The sequence below is a fragment of the Musca autumnalis genome, unplaced genomic scaffold, assembly GCF_047663935.1.
Source record: "Musca autumnalis isolate F117 unplaced genomic scaffold, ASM4766393v1 scaffold_2, whole genome shotgun sequence".
Taxonomy (NCBI): Eukaryota; Metazoa; Arthropoda; class Insecta; order Diptera; family Muscidae; genus Musca; species Musca autumnalis.
The window spans coordinates 99100202-99124803 of record NW_027411755.1 but is presented as its reverse complement, the minus strand read 5'-3'; the positions used below and the strand labels follow the sequence as shown (position 1 = coordinate 99124803).

The window sequence follows — 24602 nt, the reverse complement described above, 5'->3', positions numbered from 1 at the left end:
TAGGTGGAATGGAGCCAGTTCATGTGAATAGATGGAACGAAAATGCAACCTTCAAGAGAGCCGCAACAAAGACAAAACTCTTTTTTGGATTTAGTCTTTGTTGCTCGCACCAATGTTTTATCAGCAAAATAAAAAAATCAAACACAAGAAGATGAAAAAGCGGAGTCAAAATTTGTTTCTTTTTACATATGGATTTATTCCTTTGGAAAAAAACGTTCTTACCAAGAGCTCAAGTGTGGATAGTTAAATGGATTTCAAAAGACGAGACAGAATACGAGAATACGAGGTTGAAGAAGCCAGAATACGATTAAGGTATCTTGGTTACTTTAGAACATTGCACAATTACCAGGTAGATGCATCAGCAAACAACTACAACAAAAACGAGTTCAGTACTGTGAAATGTCAAATATGTTTTCCAAAAATAAAGCGATTCACACATTTTTTTCAACAAAATTTTGTTAGGCAGTTATTAATAAACACAATACAACAAAAATCCGTAAAAAGTTCAACGTTTTTCTTTTAATTTTTTGTTTTATAATTTTGTGTTTTCAATTACAACAACTTTTTTGACAGCTCACAGTACATCAGCTGGGCTGATGCGGGTACCTGTATGATTGTGCCATGCTTTAGAACAACAACAAATTTAGGAGTTTGCGTTTCGACATATGTGTTCTTGTCAAATATTTTCATTGTTCTGAATTATAGACTTTAATAAACTGTTTCAACATTTACGTGTTCTAGTTTTCCTCGCCGACACTAAGAACGCCTAATTTCATGAAATTTGTTAATGAAATTTACGCTAGTATGGACCGCGACATACAAAAGTAATTTTATGAAATTGCTAATGAGGGGAAAAATTTATTGATATAGTTTCCTTTTTCTTCTTACAGCTCCCGCAATGGCCTTCTGGCTGACGAGATTTCGGTGGATCCTTTTAACTGCAGGACTCACTCTGGCCTCGCATCAATAATACCCAGGAAATGACGGGGTGGTAAAAGCTCTGGTGGTAAAAACTCTGAGAGCGAACGATGAAATCTAGCACCGGCTGGTATTCTCCCAAATCTGATATACTTCTGGTGTGCTGACCTCCAACTCTTCGTCCATCGGTTTGCTCGCCGTTGTGTATATAAAAATGATGCACCGTCTCTTGTATGTTCCTTAGATGACGAGTGCATACGCCGGATTTTATCTATTGGAACACACATATAATCACTATTTTACACATTGAATTACCACATCACAATTTTACTTACACTAATTGAAATAAAAAACTCAAAGTCAAAAAATTTGTTTAATTGCTTTCTGCGATTGGTACTTATACTTGGTAACGTCTGTATGCAACACTCGATTTTCTTTCCTTTGCAGCCTTTTATATCACCCTTGTCATTTCCCGCCAGAAGCCAGTTTTCCAATAAACAACATTTTCCTCCACTAATTTTCAACTTTTCCCATTTTGTTTATTTTTGTATGTAACTTCGGCTTAACTTTACGCTTAAGGCTCGGATCACGCTGTCATGGATAGATCTTGTCTCCCTGATTACGGCAATATATATTTTTTGGCTGGGAACTACCCGGTTATCCGGTTATTTGATCCGTAAGTTTGAATATAAAAATCACCGTAGAACCGGTTATTATGAATCGGTTTACTTGATATGGGTATCATATGAAAGCTTATGAAAATACCTATCAAATAACATACATGTTCACACCCGTCGTATAATCGGTTCGACAGAAATATCCAAAAACACGTTTTTTAAACCGGTTACTTTATAAAAGATTATAAAAATAAAAAATAACCGATTATGAAGTACATCCAAATACCACGTAGACTACACTTTAGCTTTTCTAATGCGAACCTATTCGCAGCGGTCCGGAGATATTAGTCTTCAACTATCTGCAATGAATGCAATGAAAAAAAAAATTAATTCAGTAAAACTTTGGATTGCATAGCCGGTTTTTGGACATACCCCAGAGGTCAAAATCTTAAGTCCCGGTCGAAGGCCGGCAGTCTAGAAATACATTAAAATATAGGAAAACCTGGACGTAGGAAAACTTTGGATCGCGTAGCCGGTTTTTGAACATACCCCAGAGGTGAAAATCTTAGGCCCCGGACGAACTTATATATTCCCGTAATCAGGAAGACAATATCTATCGAATGAATTGTTTCTCAAAAAAATCCGAGGTTTCAGCGTAAAGTTATTCCTTGAAACTCCCTTTTTATACAACTGTCTGCTTGCCTTTTTTCAATCTAGTTCACCCAAAATGGCTGCTTCCTCATTTCTCGCACACGACCAGCTGGAGCGAAAACCGAAATAAATTAAAGGAATTAAAATTTACCAAGAGGAGAAATTTTTAAGGCAAATATTATTGTCATCTGAGTATAACTCAATCTTTCACACCACAATTGACTGACAAAAAAATTAGACCCCATGGAAGAGTAATAATCTGTGTCTTTTTACGTGATAATTTGTAATAACTATTACTAATGTTGCAGATTTTGACAGTTGTATAAAGGAAAATTTTTCAGCAAAATTTAGTAAGTAAAAAGACACCCCTATAATGTCGCAACAAAAGGTTTGCCTTATTTTGCAGATGGACGGTGGTACTCCCAAAAAAGTGCAGCGATTGCTGATGTGAATTCCTGTTTATTTTGTGAACCTACTGGGCACATACTGACGTACATATGTAACGTACGTAATAAATACAAAATAAAAGTACATATGTTTCTCCAACTGAAGAATTTTACCACCATGATGGTTTAATTAGTGTTATGGTGAACTAATCAGGTACGCAAACGCAGTCGTGGTGTCCGGTGATTGTCCCGTATCCAGTAGTGTTAGTTATGTGTTTTATTTATGTGTATGATTATGTGGTCGCATCACACGAAAGTGTTATGTTATATGGATGATAGGCAACCGTTTATGAATTTAAGGATGGTTTTGTGACCATGTGTTGAGTTTTAAAAAGTACAACCTCTGCCGCTCACTGACCTGTAGGTTTTGTTGGTTGTTTATTTTAGTTGTTAAAGACTGATTTGACAGTGCGAAATTTTGATAAAAGAAACATGCTCGCCATTTTTGTTACCAATGACGGTTAAAATCAATAATGATAAATATAATGAAAATTTATATTGATATATGTGTTTGTGAAATACAATTTACATCTTTTTTGGGGTTTTAGTGTGCACAGTCGTGTGGGTGAATTTGATTGGGGGGTTTCGGCATATTGTTCGCGGGAGTGTTTATGAATTGACAAACAGTATTCAGACCACAATGCACATTTACCTGATATGAATCAATTTACACTTATAGAAGGTAGAAAGCCTTGTTGTTGAAAAGAAAATCAAAGAAAACACTGAATATTAGTGTTATTCCTGAAATGTTATTAGGATAAAGCAAACACATTTTGGAAATGTTCTAAACTTCTTTTTTCCAAACATTTTTGTATCAAAGTGTAATAAAGCATTTAGAACTGTCATAGGTTCTTTTTATTGCACTTTTATGGTGAAACGACCTAAGCAATTCTAGTGTTTTTACAAATCACACATATACCCTATTAAATTCTAAAACTTTATATACACTGATATGAATTGTTATGGATGGTTTATATACCTATTTTGGGAATGTTTTTGATTGCCTATATTTTCCCAACTCAGACAGGAAGGACATTCCAATAGAGGGATATTAGTTTAGGTTTACTATAGGTTGAATTGTTCAGTCTATTTTTTACCCAGGCATACCAATTAGATGCATCACATTTCTGGTACCAATGAGGTAGAGAATTATCTTTTAAGGTCCTTGGCATGGCAGACACCCATTGGATCTCCCTTTAGGTCTTCAATGGAATACATATTATTTCCTACGGGGCTCACTATCCGACATTTTATAAACTTCCGGGCAAATTTGGCATTAACGTTTTTCCCGAAGTCGCTAAGGACATAATTTCTTTTGTATACTTCTTGCTCTGGGGAAAATGTGACGAGGCGTGCTCTGGCGTTGTATCTCTTGGCGCGCTGCTGATAGGCCTGATACATATGATGCAATCAGAGGCTGAGTGTTTTCGTCCGTGGCCTTAGTTTCCTTGCAAACCCTACACTTGGAAACATATTCTCTTTCTTGCACTGACATTTGGGGCCAATAATATTTTTCCTTTAATCTGTATAGGGCTTTGGAGATCCCTCCGTGCGCGGATGTGGTCTTATCATGGGCCGGTTCTATTAAAACGTGTGTTAACGATTGTGGAACCCAAAGCTTACATTGGAATTCTTGGGTTTCCGGGTCATATGTAGGATGACTCTTTTTGAACACCATATTGTCTATAAGTTTTAAATCGGGTACTTTTTATTTATTATTTTCCACTGCGTCCCGAAGTTATTTATAGCCTCGATCTTTTCTGGATCTGTACGTAAAACACCTTCCCCAATGATAAATCCTAAAGTTGTCTAAAGCAGAACTGCGATTTCTTAACAAACGAAGATGCTCCTCAAAATCACCTGAGATGATTAACAGGTCGTTCAAGTACACGAAGACATTCTCCTTAAGTCTTTGGGGAATGACTTTGTCCATCAGACAGCATAGTCGTTGTGCGGCATTGCACAGGTCAAACGGCAACACGCAGAACTGGTACAATGGACGACCTGGAACCGTGAAGGCGGTATATGTCTTCGTCTGGCTCAATTTGCCAGAGCGCGTATTTTAAATCCACACTACTTATAAAAAAAGTTTCGTCGATACGACTTAATATTCCCTCTATGTTTTGTAGTGGGTAAGGGTCCTTGACCGTGTGCTTGTTTAGTTTTCGCGCATCGAGACAAAAATGATTTTTGCCAGGTTTACGAACTATGGTGATGCGGTTGCTCCACGGACTTTCTCTTCTGTCACTCTCAGTGCTAGCATATAATCGACGTCTTCATATGTTATGGAGACATTGGATAATACCTGTCTTTTAGCTCCATTTCAGCTCCATCAACTAGCTTTATCGTATGTTTTTCTAAGCCGGTGCAACCAAGTCCACTTTTTTCAAACGTCTTGAATGTCGCTATAACCTCGTTTAAACTCCTAGTCTCATCAGGTGACAATTCATGTGGGTTAAGTTTATACGTTGAACTGTTATCGCCCATATCTTTAACAACCTTCTCAATATTAATTCCAGACACACCTATAACGTCGGGGGCCAAATTGAACAGACGCCAAAAATCTTTACCCAAATATAGGGGTTGTTCCGATTCAGGACATAGAAATAATGTTTACACTTTTTCTTGTGGTAAGTTTGCTGCAAATAGGTATTCTGAGACTTCAAACTCCTCAACTGTTTCTCGGCAATTTCGGCCCAACATACTGACCGACGCGTCGGAATCTAGGAGCCCCTCCAGAATTTTACCTCCAACATTGATTTGGCGAAAACTCTGAGATCATTAGTCCAACCAGATGTCGTTTCTGTGTACGCCATTGTTTGGTTTTCTGCCTCAACTTGAGGGTTTTTTGTGTACGTTCTGAAGTTCGGAGTTAATAATTCGTTCCCTCACTTTGTCGTTATTACACGCCCCTTTTCTGGTTTCCCTGCCCACATGTTGGGCAATTAGGAACAGTAGTATCTGCTTTACCGCATCGATAGCAGAACAATTTTCGATACTCCGCCGGGCACTCTATAAAGATGTGGCCAGCCTCACGGCAATTCCAACAAACGATGGGTGTTCTGGCTGGGGGGGTGTGCACGAATTGCGGAGATGTTTACCTCCAGATCTTCAATGGGCTCCGTGTTTTCAGGTTCCTCTTGATGAATCTCATTCACTTGCCTAACCGGACGTTGTGGTGGTGGCAAAGGTCTGTTTCCACGCCTGTGAAAATTACGCTCAGCCTCTAAACATTCAATGCGCAGATGTTCAACGGTTGATATCGCCATTTGATGCACGTGGCGCTTAATATCTTCCCTAAGATTTCCTCTTAGAATCTTTTTCATTTCAAATTCATAAATCGGCTGAAGTAGCCTTGAGCGCAATATTCCCATTTCCTGGAAATAACTATTCACAGACTCATTTTGCCTTTGTTTCCTTTCCAGAAGGTCTCTAAAAATATCGAACTTCGACTGCGGGGTTCGATATTGGCTAATCAGAGCTTATTTAAGGCCTTGCCAATCTGTCGGTGTAGCCAGTACCATTCCCTGGTTTGGCATGAGACCAAAAAAGAAAAATCTCACAACACCTCTGACCAGGGGATGTTGTACTGTGACTGAATCACTTCTAGCCGATAGATAAAGTCGTGGACTCTAAGGTCCCGAGGATCACCACTAAAGTTCAAACCTAGTTTAACTACTAGAATTCTTAAAGGCTCATTCATCACATTCATAAATTGTAGTAGATTTTGGTTAGAAGGTGGCTTCTGTCCGGTTGGAGGAATTTGCCTGTTTGTCTGATTCTCATTGTCCTGGAAGTATTTGTAACACTACTATTATGGTCATATGGAATTTCCCTGTTTACATCCTTGTTTCTACTAGGGTTAGGTGGTACATTTTGGCCTGGAGGTACTACAGCCTGTTCATTAACGGCTTCGGACGACTGTTTCATACCCATAGTCAGTCCGCTAATCATTTGTCTAATTTCCGACATTTCATTGTTGACTATTTTCCTTATGTTTTACTCAAAGGATTTTTGACGGGTGTTGCCTTATCTTGTACCAGTGATCTAACCGCAGGTGTCACTGGATCTACTGTTTCAGAGTTGATTAGATTGCTCCCAGAAGTAGATGAGTTATTGGCACTGATGTTAGTAATTATTGATTGGGAGGAATCAGTAAATAACGGAGCATTCGCACTATGGTTTGATTCTGCCATGTCGTAATATGCAGTTCTTCTTTGCTTGCTATAAGCGGGATAATAACCTGATGTATTAAAATCAAACGTATTGGGTCAGCTTCTTTTCTTAGTCGTACGAGAACGAATGTTGTAGCTCATGACTTTTCTTACCGAATTCCAGGGTGTTCCCCTTATCCAAAACTTCGTTATTCAAAACGTTATTTCCCAAAATTTTAAGTTTTTTTCTCATTCATATACTACGCTCACAAAAATACAGTATAATAAGACAACACACTCACATATAACTTTCAATAGAAGACACAATTGTTTTATATATAGTTTACACGATATTCTACTAGGGGAGGCTGTTTCTGTCAGAAGAAGTGCATGTGTGGTATAAATTTTTCATTTTCTTATTAGGTGCCCTCTTACGAGAAGCGTGAAGTTTATCAAGACAACTTTACTTTCTGAAACTATTCCTAACAAATATTTACTTCAATGTTCATTACATTTCTGATAACATTTCATGTATTTGAAAGCTAATGGCTTAACCATTAATCTGAGCTGCAAAGTCATTTTATATCTTGCGATGATCATTGCCTGACATATAAACTGAAGATATTTTCGAATAAATTTGTTGTTGGTTTTAATACACAAATATTTAATTATGACTAACGTAGAACTATTTTCGCACTTCCATTATCCTGCACGGATTAATATGTTGCTACTAAGGCTCTTCTTTGTAATTTGAGAAAAGAGTCCTTTAACCTACTTCAACTTACTATTGCACACCTAAACTTCTTTGTTAGCCGTTCGGATGCACTAGCGCTAATTGATTCTACCAGATGTCGTTTCTGTGTACGCCATTGTTTGGTTTTCTGCCTCAACTTGAGAGTTGTTTGTGTACGTTCTGAAGTTCGGAGTTAAAAATTAGTTCCCTCACTTTTTCGTAACTACGTTGATGTTGCCCTAATGGAACATAATGCCGTTCTGCTGCTGTAAAATTTGGCATATCTCTCTTAAAACTATCCTTACTGCGCTCCTCCTTGACTTTCTTCTTTATTTGCACCATGTTTGTCCCTAATTGTTGTTGTTGTTCGTAGGGTTCTCGGAAGGAAGTGCGTCCCCTGCTTTCTCCACGCCACTTTTCTGGTTTCCCTGCTTACATATTGGATAATTAGGAACAGTAGTGTCTGCTTTACCGCTTCGATAGCAGAAGAATTTTCGATAATCCGCCGGGCACTCTATAAAAATGTGGCCAGCCTCACGGCAATTCCAACAAACGATGGGTGTTCTGGCTGGGGGGTGTGCACGAATTGCGGAGATGTTTACCTCCAGATCTTCAATGGGCTCCATGTTTTGAGACACAGGTTCCTCTTGGTAAATCTCATTCACTTGCCTAACCGGACGTTGTGGAGGTGGCAAAGGTCTGTTTCCACGCCTGTGAAAATTACGCTCAGCCTCTAAACATTCAACGCGCAGATGTTCAACGGTTGATATCGACATTTGATACACGTGGCGCTTAATATCTTCCCTAAGATTTCCTCTTAGAATCTTTATCATTTCAAATTCATAAATCGGCTGAAGTAGCCTTGAGCGCAATATTCCCATTTCCTGGAAAAAGCTATTCACAGACTCATTTTGCCTCTGTTTCCTTTCCAGAAGGTCTCTAAAAATATCGAACTTCGACTGCGGGGTTTGATATTGACTAATCAGAGCTTATTTAAGGCCTTGCCAATCTCTCGGTGTAGCCAGTACCATTCCCTGGTTTGGCATGAGACCAAAAAGAAAAATCTCACAACTCCTCTGACCAGGGGATGTTGTACTGTGAGTGCATCACTTCTAGCCGATAGATAAAGTCGTGGACTCTAAGGACCCGAGGGTCACCACTAAAGTTCAAACCTAGTTTATCCACTCGAATTCTTAAAGGCTCATTTATCACATTCATAAATGGTAGTAGATTTTGGTTAGAAGTTGGCATCTGGTCGGTTGGAGGCATTTGCCTGTTTGGCTGATTCTCATTGTTTTTTTTTTTATTTTTTTATTTTCTTTTTTAGAGATTACAAATTTCATTGTGCCTCAGCGCCATTTGGCATTGTTGAGGCTAGTTGACAAAAGATTTACAAATAAAATTTGCTCCTTAAAAAGTAAATACTTTTGTTTAACAATTAAAAAAAATGTTTAAAAAAAGTATTTTATAACAGAAGCTCATGCAATAAGAATCGTTTTACACTACTTTTAAATAAAGAAAAGCTATCAATGTCCATTATTTGTTGAGGCAAGATATTGTACTCGTTTGTACCTGAGTATTGAACCCTTTGTTTTGTTGTTTCTGACTGACATAGTGCAACTTCTAAATTGTTTCTGTTACGGGTATTAATGTTATGTCGTCGGGTAGAAAATGATATAGTATGATGGCCAATATTATGAACACATTTATAAACGTATAGTAAAATGTGTAACTTGTAGACTCCATGTATTGGCAATATTGACGGAAATGAATTTTTAAATAAATCAACCGTGGAATGGGAAATATGCAAGTTCGCTACTATTTTCAACGCTCGATTCTGTAAACGTTGGAGCGATTTAAATTCCGTCGTCTTTTTGTAGCCAAAAACGATCGTTAAGTAGTTCAAATGACTTTGAATTAATGACTGATATATCAACATTTTCGTTGTTCTATTAAATATGTTTTTAAATTTGTATAACAAACCAATGGCTGGTGTAATTTTTGACTTCAGAACTTTAATGTGATGATCCCAGGACAACTTACCGTCCAAGTGCAAGCCTAAATATTTAACCACATTAACTTCTTTTATCTCATTTCCTTCAACGTTAATGTTAAATTCATTATTAAATCCAAAATGAGGTTTAAAACGAATAAGTTGGGTTTTCTTTGCATTAACGTAAAGACGGTTTAGTCGTATGTATTACAAAAACAGTGATGAATCCCTTTCTACATATGTCGTCCGCGTAAATAAACATGTTTCCTCTCAAATTGAGATTTTTCAAATCATTTAAGTATAACGAAAATAAAAGAGGTCCTAGAACACTCTCCTGGGGCACACCGTATATAACATTTCGCATACTGCTCCTAATGCCATTGATATCGACATATTGCTCCTGCCACATAAATAACTTTCTAAAAGTGACAACGATCTTCCTGTTACGCCGTACAATGAAAGATTTTAAAGAAGGGTGGGATGTTCCACCAGGTCAAAGGCCTTCGACAAGTCATAAAAAACACCCACAACTGCTTTGCACCCATTATCCAATCCATTACAAATGAAATTTTGAACATTCAGAGTAGCTTCCTCCATACCACAACCTCTGCGAAACCCATATTGGAATTAATTTAATAAATCATTTTGTGAAAAGTATAAAGTTAAATGATTATGTAAAAGGCGCTCAAAAATGTTGTTAATGACAGGTAGTATAGAAATTGTTCTGTGAAGTATTTGTAGCACTACTATTATGGTCATATGGAACTTCCCTGTTTACATCCTTGTTTCTACGAAGGTTATGTGGTACATTTTGGGCTGGAGGTACTACAGCATGTTTATTAACAGCTTCGGAAAACTGTTTCATACCCATAGTCAGTCCTCGGAGTTGATTAGATCGCTCCCAGAAGTAGATGAGTTATTGGCACTGATGTTAGTAATTATTGATTGGGAGGGATCAGTAAATAAAGGAGCATTCGCGCTATGGTTTGATTCTGCCATGTCGTAATATGCAGTTCTTCTTTGCTTACTATAAGCGGGATAATAAACTGATGTATTAAAATCAAACGTATGGGTCAGCTTCTTTTCTTAGTCGTACGAGAACGAGTGTTGTAGCTCATGACTTTTCTTACCGAATTCCAGGGTGTTCCCCTTATCCAAAACTTCGTTATTCAAAACGTTATTTCCCAAAATTTTAAGTTTTTTTCTCATTCATATATTACGCTCACAAACATACAGTATAATAAGACAACACAGTCACATATAATTTTCAATAGAAGACACAATTGTTTTATATATAGTTTACACGATGTTCTACTAGGGGAGGCCGTTTCCTTCAGAAGAAGTGCATGTGTGGTATAAATTTTTCATTTTATTATTAGGTGCCCTCTTACGAGAAGGCTAAAGTTTCCCAAGACAACTTTACTTTCTGAAACTATTCATAACAAATATTTACTTCAATGTCCATTACATTTCTGATAACATTTCATGTATTTGAAAGCTAATGGCTTAACCAGGCATTAATCTGAGTTGCATAGACCTTTTATATCTTGAGATGATCATTGCCTGACATATAAACTGAAGATATTTTCGAATAAATTTGTTGTTGGTTTTGATACACAAATACTTAATTTTGACTAACGTAGAACTATTTGAGAAAAGAGTCCTTTAACCTACTTCAACTTGCTATTGCACACCTAAACTTCTTTGTTAGCCGTTCGGATGCACTAGCGCTAAAGAATTTTAACGATTTATGACTTCTCTTTGGTCTATTTTTATTTTTCTTATTTGTCTATTGCTATGTGCGTAGATATTATAGCACAGTTTACGATACATTTCATTTTCGTTTTAGTTTGGGCGCTATCTCCGCTATGTGTGTCCTTTCGGTGCTCGAATCGGCCGCCCCAACTAACCACGGAGACTGCACAGGGCTAAGGTACTCAAACCGCCTATCGAAACCAACACACACAAACATCGAATGAGGGGGGTAAAAATCCTACTCTAACTTTCGGCTCATACAACGGGGAAACTTATACCGGGGCCTTTGTTGTTGGGCCCCACTCCTGCCGTCCCTACCTGGATCCAGTACATCCGTACGTTCTTTGTTTCCGGATCCCCATACACCACAAAATATACTCACGTACTTACTTCATCCAACCCTCCCCAAGGGTACAAAAATTTAGCAACACCTATTCACAAATTTAGCTTCAAAACATAATCATTATGAACATTTATTGACATTAAAATAATCTACAGATAAAATACTTTTTCTCTTCCTTTTTTCTTTTATGTATTTTTTAAGTTTTTTCCGATAGAGATCAAATTACAATGAGTATAAAAATATATAAGCACAATAAGAATAATACCGGCATTCTTAACTTTAACACTGGCTTTCTCCTTTATGGAACACAAAAGCCTAATCCTCTAGCTTGCATTGCCAGTGCCCAATATGGCACTACCACTCAACTCTACTAACCAATAAAAAGAGCTCTCTTCACTGACTTCTTTGCCACTAATTCTTGCGGCGTTAACAGCCAAAAAAATTTTATTATTTTTTTTATTATGTCAAAATATATATTGCAGATATTATGAAGCTGATCCACAATCTTTATTTCTTTTTACAGTATTTACTTTCCATCTACTTCATTATGTTTTGTCTCCTAATGTAAATTACTTTAAAACTGATTACTGGATGTTATATATCATTTACACCACCTATTATGCCATAAGGAGCGCTTCTCACATTAGTTGACCTTGGTGCGTAGTAGATCTACTATGATTGAAACTCCCTTTTTATACAACTGCCTGCTTGCCTTTTTCAATCTAGCTCACCCTAAATGGCTGTTTCCCAAAGATGTCAATTGGTATGTTCCTTTACTTTTGAAAGTGGTAAAACCGGCAAAAGTAGCAAAAGTTGTAATCTGCTTTTATATGAATTGTATGGTGTCTGAAGTAAAGGAACGCTTTTCGAGTGAAAAGTTGTAAAACTTGAAGATTCTTGCACGTAAAGGAACAGAGCTAAAATTATAAGATAGGAAAAGTCAATTGTGAAAAATTAACTGTAGAGGGAGTTAACCTCTGTTGCTACGATATCATAGCAACATTCTGTTAAACGAAAACTGTTACTCATTGGAATATTGACAAGAAAAACATTAAAACTCAAGTTTGACGGCATTCACTTTTGATTTTTTTATTAAATAAACAATAAAAAAAAGTAAAGAAGTAAATTTCAGCCACAAAACACAACGTTTATGTTTTCTGTCGCGAGAAATGGGAATCAAAAACGATTGGCATTGCTGTTATCAATTCCAGTAAGTTGTTTTGTCATCTGTAACCAAAATATGGAACTATTGTCATATGTTTTTGGAAAATGCATTTGTTCGAGTCTTTATTACTTTACGTCTTTGTGTTTCCCAAAGACATACAACCGTGTTTTGTTTACATTTCGTATGCCATTGAAATACTGTTGTACTATTCAATTTAAAAACGTCGTTAGACCTCTGTTCCTTTACGTGCAAGAATCTTCAAGTTTTACCACTTTTTACTCGAAAAGCGTTCCTTTACTTCTGACACCATACAATTCATATGAGAGCAGTTCACAACTTTTGCTACTTTTGCCGGTTTTACCGTTTTCTATTGTAAAGGAACAGACCATATATGTGTCTTTTTACGGGATAATTTGTAATAATTATTACGAAATGTTACTAAATGCTGTCTTTTACACAAGAGTTCAGTAAAAGAGAGCGAAGTGAGCGAACAAGTTTGACAGTTGTTTGCTGAGATATTGCTAAAAGTTGCTGAAAGAATTTTTCCCAGCAACATTTAGCAAGTTCGATCAGCCGTTTTTAAATCACCTGCAAATGGTCAGCTGCTCAATGTTTATCTTATTTTTGTTGAAAAATACTATAAATATTACAAATCAGCTATATTTTTTGATTATTTTATTAATATATTAATTATTTTTTATTTATTTCGCTTAAAATTGAAGAACTTTTTCATTGCTTTGGAGTTAGTTTTTCTTTCATGCATTGCACTATAGGTAATTTGCCCAGTTTTTGAGGCAAAAAGTCGATTTTGCAACTTTTAATAATAATAATTTTTTAGTTGGCATTGAAAAAAGAACATGTCAAAATTTATTAATATGAATGATATTTTTCAAAATAGCGTCATTATCGCGGCTTAAATTGCAGTTAATGTGAGAATTTCGAAGAAGAAATAAAAAAATATATATTGAAAGGCATATTTCAATGTAATTAAAACCGCGGAAAAATAAACCAAATATAAATATATGTAAAATGGAATAGATTGGCAATTGCGAGAGGAATTTATTTAATATATAATATAGCTTAAACATTTTGGGTAGCGACCAAAAAACACAAAGAATCAGAAATAAATATTTTATTTTTCTTAAACTCACTTCATATAGACTTATACTAAATTGGCCGTGTTTGGCCGTGATTTTGCCACCTAGAACACATTAGTGAAAGTCTTCTGCATTGGTATTACTAGGTTTCAAAACCCGATTTTGCCCGTTTTTTGATATTTATGAGATTTTATTAGGTTACTTCTCAATAAAAAGTCTTAAAATTGTGGAAGTTTGGTTTGAGGAAATAAACAATAAATGTAAAAAATATTGTTGTTTACAATTTCATTGCAAGTAAAATAAGTAATGGCGACAAATTGTTCGGTATATCCGTTGTTTTCTATAAAAGGTGAGGCAGTAGTAAGCTTTATTTTATCTCTCTATTACATATTAATCATTGATACGATTTAAGGGAGTACTAAACTCGTCTTTATTAACGTATATTCAAAAAATATACAAAACTGTAGTAACAATTTGTTGGAAAATCTACTCGCGGGGGCAAAATTTGTGTTACTTACTACCGTGATCGTTTTCATCAGTTTGTTGTGTATAAGAAAACTAATGAAAATGGCATAAGAAAAAAAAGATTTGTTCGTTATATACGTAGTTGCTTATAACCGTTGTTCCTTATATCCGAATTTATCTGTAAAAATTTTGTTTTATCTCACTTTTACACATAAATAATTTAAAAAGTTAAAAAATCCTTTAATTCCGCTGTTATTAATTTTTGTCTCAAAAACGGGGCAAATTACCTATAGTGCATTGGCGCCAATGTTTTTGTTTCGGTCATCAACTGTTATCTTGCTAAAGTTTACTAAATGCTGTCTTTTTACTTGTTTCTCTATTTTCGTATCAAAGGGTAAAATCTCTCTTACTCTCTGAAAACAAGTTACTGAATAATTATTACTGAAAAAGTAAAAAGACACAAAAATTCCAACTGTCGTAATTAGATTAGTCCAGGGGCTGGGTTCTTGTTCTACGAAAATTTTCCTTTCGAATTATTACAGTACCATCTACGGGTAATGCATAGAGAGTCAATTGGTTACTTTTGCAGACATCTCTTTTAAATGTTTACAGTTGATTGCACTGTGATGGGTCTAAAGTGGAACTAGTTACTGTGAACAAGAGAATCGACGAGTTTCCGATTCCGAACTAGTTCATATTGCTAGCGGGTATTGACTCGTCGGCCGAGTGCGGAGAATGATTAACAAATTGAAAAACAGTTTTAATACAAAACAAAAATTAATCGCGGGAATTAAATTCCTCGAAGTCATAAAGACTTTGCAGTATACTGCCAGAAATATCCATCTAGAACGCAAAATTCAATTCAGAGAGAAAATGCTATGAACTATCATAACGCTATTCATCTACTTGGTATGCTGTGTTCCGGTATTGACTGTGCAATAATTGACTTGTACAGTCGACTCCGCTTTACTGAAACGGACAAAAATCACTATATTTGTTTCAGTTATCCGAAGCTTGTGCATAAGCGGAGTTCGGATAACTGCAATTTTTTCCAGATATCCGAACTTCGCATAAGCGAAAATGTTTTCAGTTATCCGAACTTTGAATAAAAGTAAAAAAAATTGGGAATCCAATCATATACAATTTTTAACAGTTAAAAAATAAAAAAATACAATTGACATTAATCCAATTAAAATAATGCAAAAATCTAAATCACTGACTTCCTTGTTGCCTGAATAGGTTACATTTCTGAACAAAATTAGTAAAGTATTTTCAGCGTTTTTAGGTGATCCTGATCTATGTCCTTCCATCAACACATTTCTTTTTGGGTTCACTACAATTGTGATCGTTTCTTTATTTTTTAAAGTTTGAGATATTGTCGTCGTATTGCGTTTCTAAAGTTCATAAGTTTCTTTTCTCGATCTGATTTCACATTTACTCTATTCTTTAAACTTTTTTGTCCCACATATATAAGTAAAAAGAAATTAGAAGAATCAAGTTATAGAAATGTTTAACTTAAACGCCGTACACATTAGAGTCTTTTTGCCGGGTTAACCTTCTTTGTGAGGATTTATTTGACATATAACCAATGCAATAGACATTTAAAACACAGTGGGTTTGTTAAATCCGGTTATATATAAACGTACTATTATGTTAATAATCTAAATCGATACTAAACGTTATAGCACGGTTACACTACAGCTTTTTGCCGGGTTAACCCACTTCATGAGGATTTATTTGCTTAATCTGCTCAAATCTGACCAGATTTGCCATACAAAAATTAAATCCTCTCATGGCTGGGTTTATTTTAAATCCGGCACAAATCCACCAAAAATACAGTGTTGTATTCGGTATTTGTGCAAAAAATTCCAACTCTACTCAAAAAGTACCAAAAGTTGCAACTGTTTTTGCAACAGAGTTTGTCGTGTTTTACACGTTTACGATTGCTCGCATGAGATTTTATGGATTTAATAAATCTAAAGTTATTTGAAAATCATAAAATTATTTATTTTTTTTCATTTGACACTTTTTTAACAAAAAGTACGATTGATACCATGATACAAAAATGCATCCCTGTGTGTAAAATATACCAATATGAGCAAAGAGGGGACGATATCTCATACGAGAAATTGTAAAAGTGTAACACACGACTTTATTAGTTATTTTGTATGTATACGTAAACAAACATCAGCTAACAGTTTATATCCTCGAAAAGCTAATGCTAAGTTTACATTTACGAAATCCACTCGATTTCATGTGTCAATTCCATAGCTCAAACGTCAAATGAAATCTCATCTGAAATCCATTGGATTTCATTTGACGTTTAACTTATGGATTTGACAGATGAAATCGAGTGGATTTCGTAAATGTAAACATAGCATAAGTGTAACCAGCAAAGATTAACCCACTGGATCTATTAAACCCAGTGGGTTAACCTTTAATAGTGTAACCGGGGTATTACGTCATTTCCCTCTCTTCCAATGAATTTATCTAGTTCAAGGTCTATTTACCAGGTCATGTAAGTAGCACAACAACAACTGTATTTTGACCATTTCGTCAAGATGTAAAAGTATTTGTTTACGCTTTCATACAATTTATTCACAATAACAAAAAATTAACAGATTGAAACCACAACGCTGGAGTTTTACGACACCTTATAATTTCATCATGATCTAGTTATTGAAAAAATATGGCGATAATTTTTTTCAGTAAAGCAGAGTGATTTCAATGAAAAGTCCAAAATTTATTAATTTATTCAATCAATACAAAGAAAGCAAATAAATGCCAATTATACATGTATTGAAGATTACATTAAAAACTTCCCTGCCAACATTTGCTATCTCTTTATTGTCCAATGAGTCACTTCAATTATCCAAAAAGATAAAGCTCTCGGGAAGAACTGTTCCACTCATTAGATACTTTTTTGAGTGTCTAATTGGACACTTCAGAAAGTTATTAAAACGATAATATCAGTGGAGCAATGGTAAGCATGCTCGCTTTGCAATCTGAATGCCCGGGTTCGATTCCCAGGCCAGTCGACATTTTTTTAATGACAAATCTTTTTTTTTAACTATAAAACATTAATATAGCTAAAAACTTGATAAAAATAATAATAAATAAAAAAGAACATTTTATTTTGATTTTCTTTTTAACTTAATTTAATTCCATTTTATTTTATTTTTTTTATTGTTGTTGTTGTGTCGTTAATCCTTTGTTTGGGTTATTTTTGACTTTTTGGTTTTTTATTATTTAATTTAATTCATTATTTATATTTTTATAATTGTTTCAGGAATTGTCGCTTATATTAATTTTGTCATTTGAAAAATGTGATGTTGCCTGACCTGGTAATCGAACCCCGGACATTCAGATTGCAAAGCGAGCATGCTTACCATTGCACCACCTGCGTATATAACCATATGTGTACAAATGTCTTATTTATTCAACTTACAACAATTCTAAAAATAAATGTAAGCTGTCTAATTTGTATCCAAATAAAGGATGGAAAATAGATATGTCTATCTAATTTCCATCCTTCATTGGGATATAAATGAGATAGCTTACATTTATTTTTAGATACATATGTTATTGTTGTTATTTGCCTATCGTATTCTTTCCTAAATGGTGACTGGATACGATACAAATGGGATAATAATGCAATTGTTATTGTATATTAGACAAATGTCGCATTTTTACAGAAAATTAGACACCAAAAAGATCCTCATGTATAAAATTAGATAAAACTCACTTCCAATTGCTGGCAGGGTTAAGCTATGCTGTTAAAGTTATATGCTCATAACTAACATCTATACAATCCAAATTAAATAAAAAAGTATGATAACTATATATGTATGTATGTATGTACATATGTAAATGCATACAAATATATAAAACGGCCCCCAGCCATATGAATATTGAAATAACTTAGATAAAACAAAGGATCCCATAGCTAAAGGTTAACGGTTTGACAAAAAGATAAGTACATGTTTACATATATCTTTATTAAAATATGTTAGATATACAAAATATCTCTATTAAAATATGACTTTAAGTTTCTCTTAAAAGTGGCATAAGAATATGAAAAAATACGCATTGTAGCAGGCAAATAATTCCAAATTCTATAAACCCGAACTAAAAATGAGTGGTCGTACCAGAGGAACCTCAATCTGCACGTTACGTGTAGAATGTATGAACGAGAATTCATTAACGAGTGTTTCAGGTTCTTGAGTCCTTATTAATTTGTAGAAATGTAGAATGAGGCGTAGATTTATATAATTACGGCAACTGCAACCAAGAAATTCCGACGTATATTGTAAAGTGCGCACATGATCGTTTATACCCAGTTGGAACACGTATCTAACAATCTTACGAATAATTCCTTCAATTCTGTCAATGTTATATGACCAGGTACCAGAAAAGACTTCAATGCCATAATTAAGCAACGACATGAGTAATGAGAAAGCAATGTGCGTTCTTACTCTCTTAGGAGTATATGCCTTTAAACTGTATAATCTTCTTAAAATCAAGCAGATCTTTTTAGAAATGTCATTTATATGTTCACTAAAGTCAAGATTGGAATCAAGTTTGACCCCAAGGCATTTGAAAGACTCAACAAACCCACTGTCCAGAGATCGCAATACAGGGGTAATGAGAAAGCTGATTGCGTGGATGGAAATAAATTGCTTTAGTTTTTGCGGCACTAATCTCTAACTTATTCAATCTCAATATGTTAGATACGTGAAGAAGATGGGAATTTATAGATTCCTCAGATGAATAAGATTTGAATAGTAAGAAAATATCATCCGCAAAAACAAAAGGTTGGCAGATTGGACTACTTATATCAGAAATAACATCATTGATGTAAGAAAGGAAAAGAATCGGACCCAAAACGGAACCCTGTGGTACTCCGGAAGTAACATTTACAACTGAAGAATTGACACCATTTACAGAGACATATTGTCTACGGTTCAACAGGTACGTGTAAATAAGTTTGCAAGCACATTTAGACAAAAAACAAATTTATCGCGAAGTTTTTCTAATAAAAGAATATGGCTTATCCGGTCAAATGCTTAGTCCAGGGGCTGGGTTCTTGTTCTACGAAAATTTTCCTTTTTTTTCCTTTAATTTTTTTCATTTGACAGTTTTCTCCTTTATAAAAGTGTTCATTTCACATTTTCATAGAAACAGATTTCAGCCCCAGTAGTGGGATTCTGTAACTCATTTTTGCTGTTATCGATAATTGTCGGTAAAATAAAATGCTTATAATTTCGATAATTAACGAAATTTTTCGGTAAGTTAACGATGAATAAAAAGTAGTCGCTAGCCTCTACCGACACAAACAGTGAAGCCAACTTTTCTTTCTGTTTTTAGTCATAATTTTACCAATTTTTGTCGGTAACAGCAAAAATGAGTTACAGAATCCCACTACAGAACTAACTCTAAGCGATACTGGCACACAATTGACGCCAAGTCAACGACGAGAATTCAATTGCGAAATCCACCACTTTTTTAAAAAACAGAATAGAGAGCTGGTAAATAAACTGGTATATGACAGTAAACTTCGAATTATTACAGTACCATCTACGGGTAATGCATAGAGAGTCAGTTGGTTACTTTTGCAGACATCTCTTTTAAATGTTTACAGTTGATTGCACTGTGATGGGTCTAAAGTGGAACTAGTTACTGTGAACAAGAGAATCGACGAGTTTCCGATTCCGAACTAGTTCATATTGCTAGCGGGTATTGACTCGTCGGCCGAGTGCGGAGAATGATTAACAAATTGAAAAACAGTTTTAATACAAAACAAAAATTAATCGCGGGAATTAAATTCCTCGAAGTCATAAAGACTTTGCAGTATACTGCCAGAAATATCCATCTCGAACGCAAAATTCAATTCAGAGAGAAAATGCTATGAACTATCATAACGCTATTCATCTACTTGGTATGCTGTGTTCCGGTATTGACTGTGCAATAATTGACTTGTACAGTCGACTCCGCTTTACTGAAACGGACAAAAATCACTATATTTGTTTCAGTTATCCGAAGCTTGTGCATAAGCGGAGTTCGGATAACTGCAATTTTTTCCAGATATCCGAACTTCGCATAAGCGAAAATGTTTTCAGTTATCCGAACTTTGAATAAAAGTAAAAAAAATTGGGAATCCAATCATATACAATTTTTAACAGTTAAAAAATAAAAAAATACAATTGACATTAATCCAATTAAAATAATGCAAAAATCTAAATCACTGACTTCCTTGTTGCCTGAATAGGTTGCATTTCTGAACAAAATTAGTAAAGTATTTTCAGCGTTTTTAGGTGATCCTGATCTATGTCCTTCCATCAACACATTTCTTTTTGGGTTCACTAAAATTATGATCGTTTCTTTATTTTTTAAAGTTTGAGATATTGTCGTCGTATTGCGTTTCTAAAGTTCATAAGTTTCTTTTCTCGATCTGATTTCACATTTACTCTATTCTTTAAACTTTTTTGTCCCACATATATAACTAAAAAGAAATTAGAAGAATCAAGTTATAGAAATGTTTAACTTAAACGCCGTACACATTAGAGCCTTTTTGCCGGGTTAACCTTCTTTGTGAGGATTTATTTGACATATAACCAATGCAATAGACATTTAAAACACAGTGGGTTTGTTAAATCCGGTTATATATAAACGTACTATTATGTTAATAATCTAAATCGATACTAAACGTTATAGCACGGTTACACTACAGCTTTTTGCCGGGTTAACCCACTTCAGGATTTATTTGCTTAATCTGCTCAAATCTGACCAGATTTGCCATACAAAAATTAAAACCTCTCATGGCTGGGTTTATTTTAAATCCGGCACAAATCCACCAAAAATACAGTGTTGTATTTGGTATTTGTGCAAAAAAATCCAACTCTACTCAAAAAGTACCAAAAGTTGCAACTGTTTTTGCAACAGAGTTTGTCGTGTTTTACACGTTTACGATTGCTCGCATGAGATTTTATGGAGTTAATAAATCTAAAGTTATTTGAAAATCATAAAATTATTTATTTTTTTTCATTTGACACTTTTTTAACAAAAAGTAAAAATGCATCCCTGTGTGTAAAATATACCAATATGAGCAAAGAGGGGACGATATCTCATACGAGAAATTGTAAAAGTGTAACACACGACTTTACTAGTTATTTTGTATGTATACGTAAACAAACATCAGCTGACAGTTTATATCCTCGAAAAGCTAATGCTAAGTTTACATTTACGAAATCCACTTGATTTCATCTGTCAATTCCATAGCTCAAACGTCAAATGAAATCTCATCTGAAATCCATTGGATTTCATTTGACGTTTAACTTATGGATTTGACAGATGAAATCGAGTGGATTTCGTAAATGTAAACATAGCATAAGTGTAACCAGCAAAGATTAACCCACTGGATCTATTAAACCCAGTGGGCTAACCTTTAATAGTGTAACCGGGGTATTACGTCATTTCCCTCTCTTCCAATGAATTTATCTAGTTCAAGGTCTATTTACCAGGTCATGTAAGTAGCACAACAACAACTGTATTTTGACCATTTCGTCAAGATGTAAAAGTATTTGTTTACGCTTTCATACAATTTATTCACAATAACAAAAAATTAACAGATTGAAACCACAACGCTGGAGTTTTACGACACCTTATAATTTCATCATGATCTAGTTATTGAAAAAAATATGGCGATAATTTTTTTCAGTAAAGCAGAGTGATTTCAATGAAAAGTCCAAAATTTATTTATTTATTCAATCAATACAAAGAAAGCAAATAAATGCCAATTATACATGTATTGAAGATTACATTAAAAACTTAAGCTATGCTGTTAAAGTTATATGCTCATAACTAACATCTATACAATCCAAATTAAATAAAAAAGTATGATAACTATATATGTATGTATGTATGTACATATGTAAATGCATACAAATATATAAAACGGCCCCCAGCCATATGAATATTGAAATAACTTAGATAAAACAAAGGATCCCATAGCTAAAGGTTAACGGTTTGACAAAAAGATAAGTACATGTTTACATATATCTTTATTAAAATATGTTAGATATACAAAATATCTCTATTAAAATATGACTTTAAGTTTCTCTTAAAAGTGGCATAAGAATATGAAAAAATACGCATTGTAGCAGGCAAATAATTCCAAATTCTATAAACCCGAACTAAAAATGAGTGGTCGTACCAGAGGAACCTCAATCTGCACGTTACGTGTAGAATGTATGAACGAGAATTCATTAACGAGTGTTTCAGGTTCTTGAGTCCTTATTAATTTGTAGAAATGTAGAATGAGGCGTAGATTTATATAATTACGGCAACTGCAACCAAGAAATTCCGACGTATATTGTAAAGTGCGCACATGATCGTTTATACCCAGTTGGAACACGTATCTAACAATCTTACGAATAATTCCTTCAATTCTGTCAATGTTATATGACCAGGTACCAGAAAAGACTTCAATGCCATAATTAAGCAACGACATGAGTAATGAGAAAGCAATGTGCGTTCTTACTATCTTAGGAGTATATGCCTTTAAACTGTATAATCTTCCTAAAATCAAGCAGATCTTTTTAGAAATGTCATTTATATGTTCACTAAAGTCAAGATTGGAATCAAGTTTGACCCCAAGGCATTTGAAAGACTCAACAAACCCACTGTCCAGAGATCGCAATACAGGGGTAATGAGAAAGCTGATTGCGTGGATGGAAATAAATTGCTTTAGTTTTTGCGGCACTAATCTCTAACTTATTCAATCTCAATATGTTAGATACGTGAAGAAGATGGGAATTTATAGATTCCTCAGATGAATATGATTTGAATAGTAAGAAAATATCATCCGCAAAAACAAAAGGTTGGCAGATTGGACTACTTATATCAGAAATAACATCATTGATGTAAGAAGGGAAAAGAATCGGACCCAAAACGGAACCCTGTGGTACTCCGGAAATAACATTTCCAACTGAAGAATTGACACCATTTACAGAGACATATTGTCTACGGTTCAACAGGTACGTGTAAATAAGTTTGCAAGCACATTTAGAAAAAAACAAATTTATCGCGAAGTTTTTCTAATAAAAGAATATGGCTTATCCGGTCAAATGCTTTCGTAACGTCTAAAGAAACTAGGACACAGGTTGAATGTCTATCTAACTGAGATCTCACCGAATCAGTTAATGCGAGCAAGGCTGATATAGTGCTATGGTTCTTACGAAACGCGAATTGACTGGGACTAAAAAACGAATATCGCCGGCAATGCTCATATAGTCTTCAACAACTATGCGATCACTTTTAGGGATAGGAACAACTCTTCCCAACTTCCATGCATCCGGAAAAGTAGAAGACGTTAGAATAGAATTAATTAGATGTAGGAAAACTACTGAAATAATAGGAAATATAATTTTAAAAAAATTTAATAGGAATTAAGTCATAGCCAACAGCATTCGATTTTACAGAATTTACTGCTAAAACAATTCATATTCTGTTATTATACGAAATGAGAAGGAATCGTTCTGATCTACAAATTCTTCGAAATTAAAGGAACTAATTTCAGCCGGACCCATATTACCCAGAAAATGACTAGCGATTGTTTCAGGATCAATACCTTCCTTATCCGAAGTTTCCCGACCCGCGCAACCCAACTGACGAAGCTTTTTCCAAATTGAAGAAACATCGATGTTAGAGAATAATTTACTGCCTTTCTTATTATAGACTTAGTCTTGTTCCTCTTACGAGTATATTTCTTCCAATTTTCATCCGATGGAGCCCTAAGGTATAAACTGTATGATCTGTCTCTTTGTCCTATGGCTTGTTCGATTTCGTTGGAACTCATCCAATGATAATCATTAGAGACGGATTGGACCCTCACCGTAGGAACAAACGAATGAATCATGCTTACTAAATCATCCAATTTAGATAATTGAGAGTTAACATCATTTGTAGAATAAAAAGACGTAAAATCGAAGTCATTAACTACATTAGAGACATCTTCTAATCTAAAACGGTTATAATTTCTGAAATCAATCCACTTTCGCCTCTCATGTGGAGCAAACTCAATAGAAAGAAAAATAAAACTATGGTACGAGGAAACAAAATGGAAATTGAAACTGATTTTTGTGTTTCACGTAAGATATTTGACTTATCAGGAAGTAATCTAACAATGATGTGCTACCACTGGGTCTACTAAAATGCGTTGGTAAGGAATTATGCACACAATGAAGGCCACACCTAGCAGCAATTGG

At 34.8% G+C, this 24602-nt stretch overlaps 1 protein-coding gene across 1 annotated transcript in view; it reads left to right on the top strand.

Moving 5' to 3' along the window:
- Positions 1-2281: 2281 nt before the first annotated feature.
- mib2 (E3 ubiquitin-protein ligase mind bomb 2) overlaps positions 2282-24602 on the top strand; it is a 361272-nt gene continuing 338951 nt past the window's right edge. The window contains exons 1-3 of the mRNA XM_073968614.1: positions 2282-2437; positions 2495-2536; positions 2593-2786. The gene's annotated coding sequence lies outside the window, so the exon portion shown is untranslated. The remainder of the gene's footprint in view (positions 2438-2494; positions 2537-2592; positions 2787-24602) is intronic.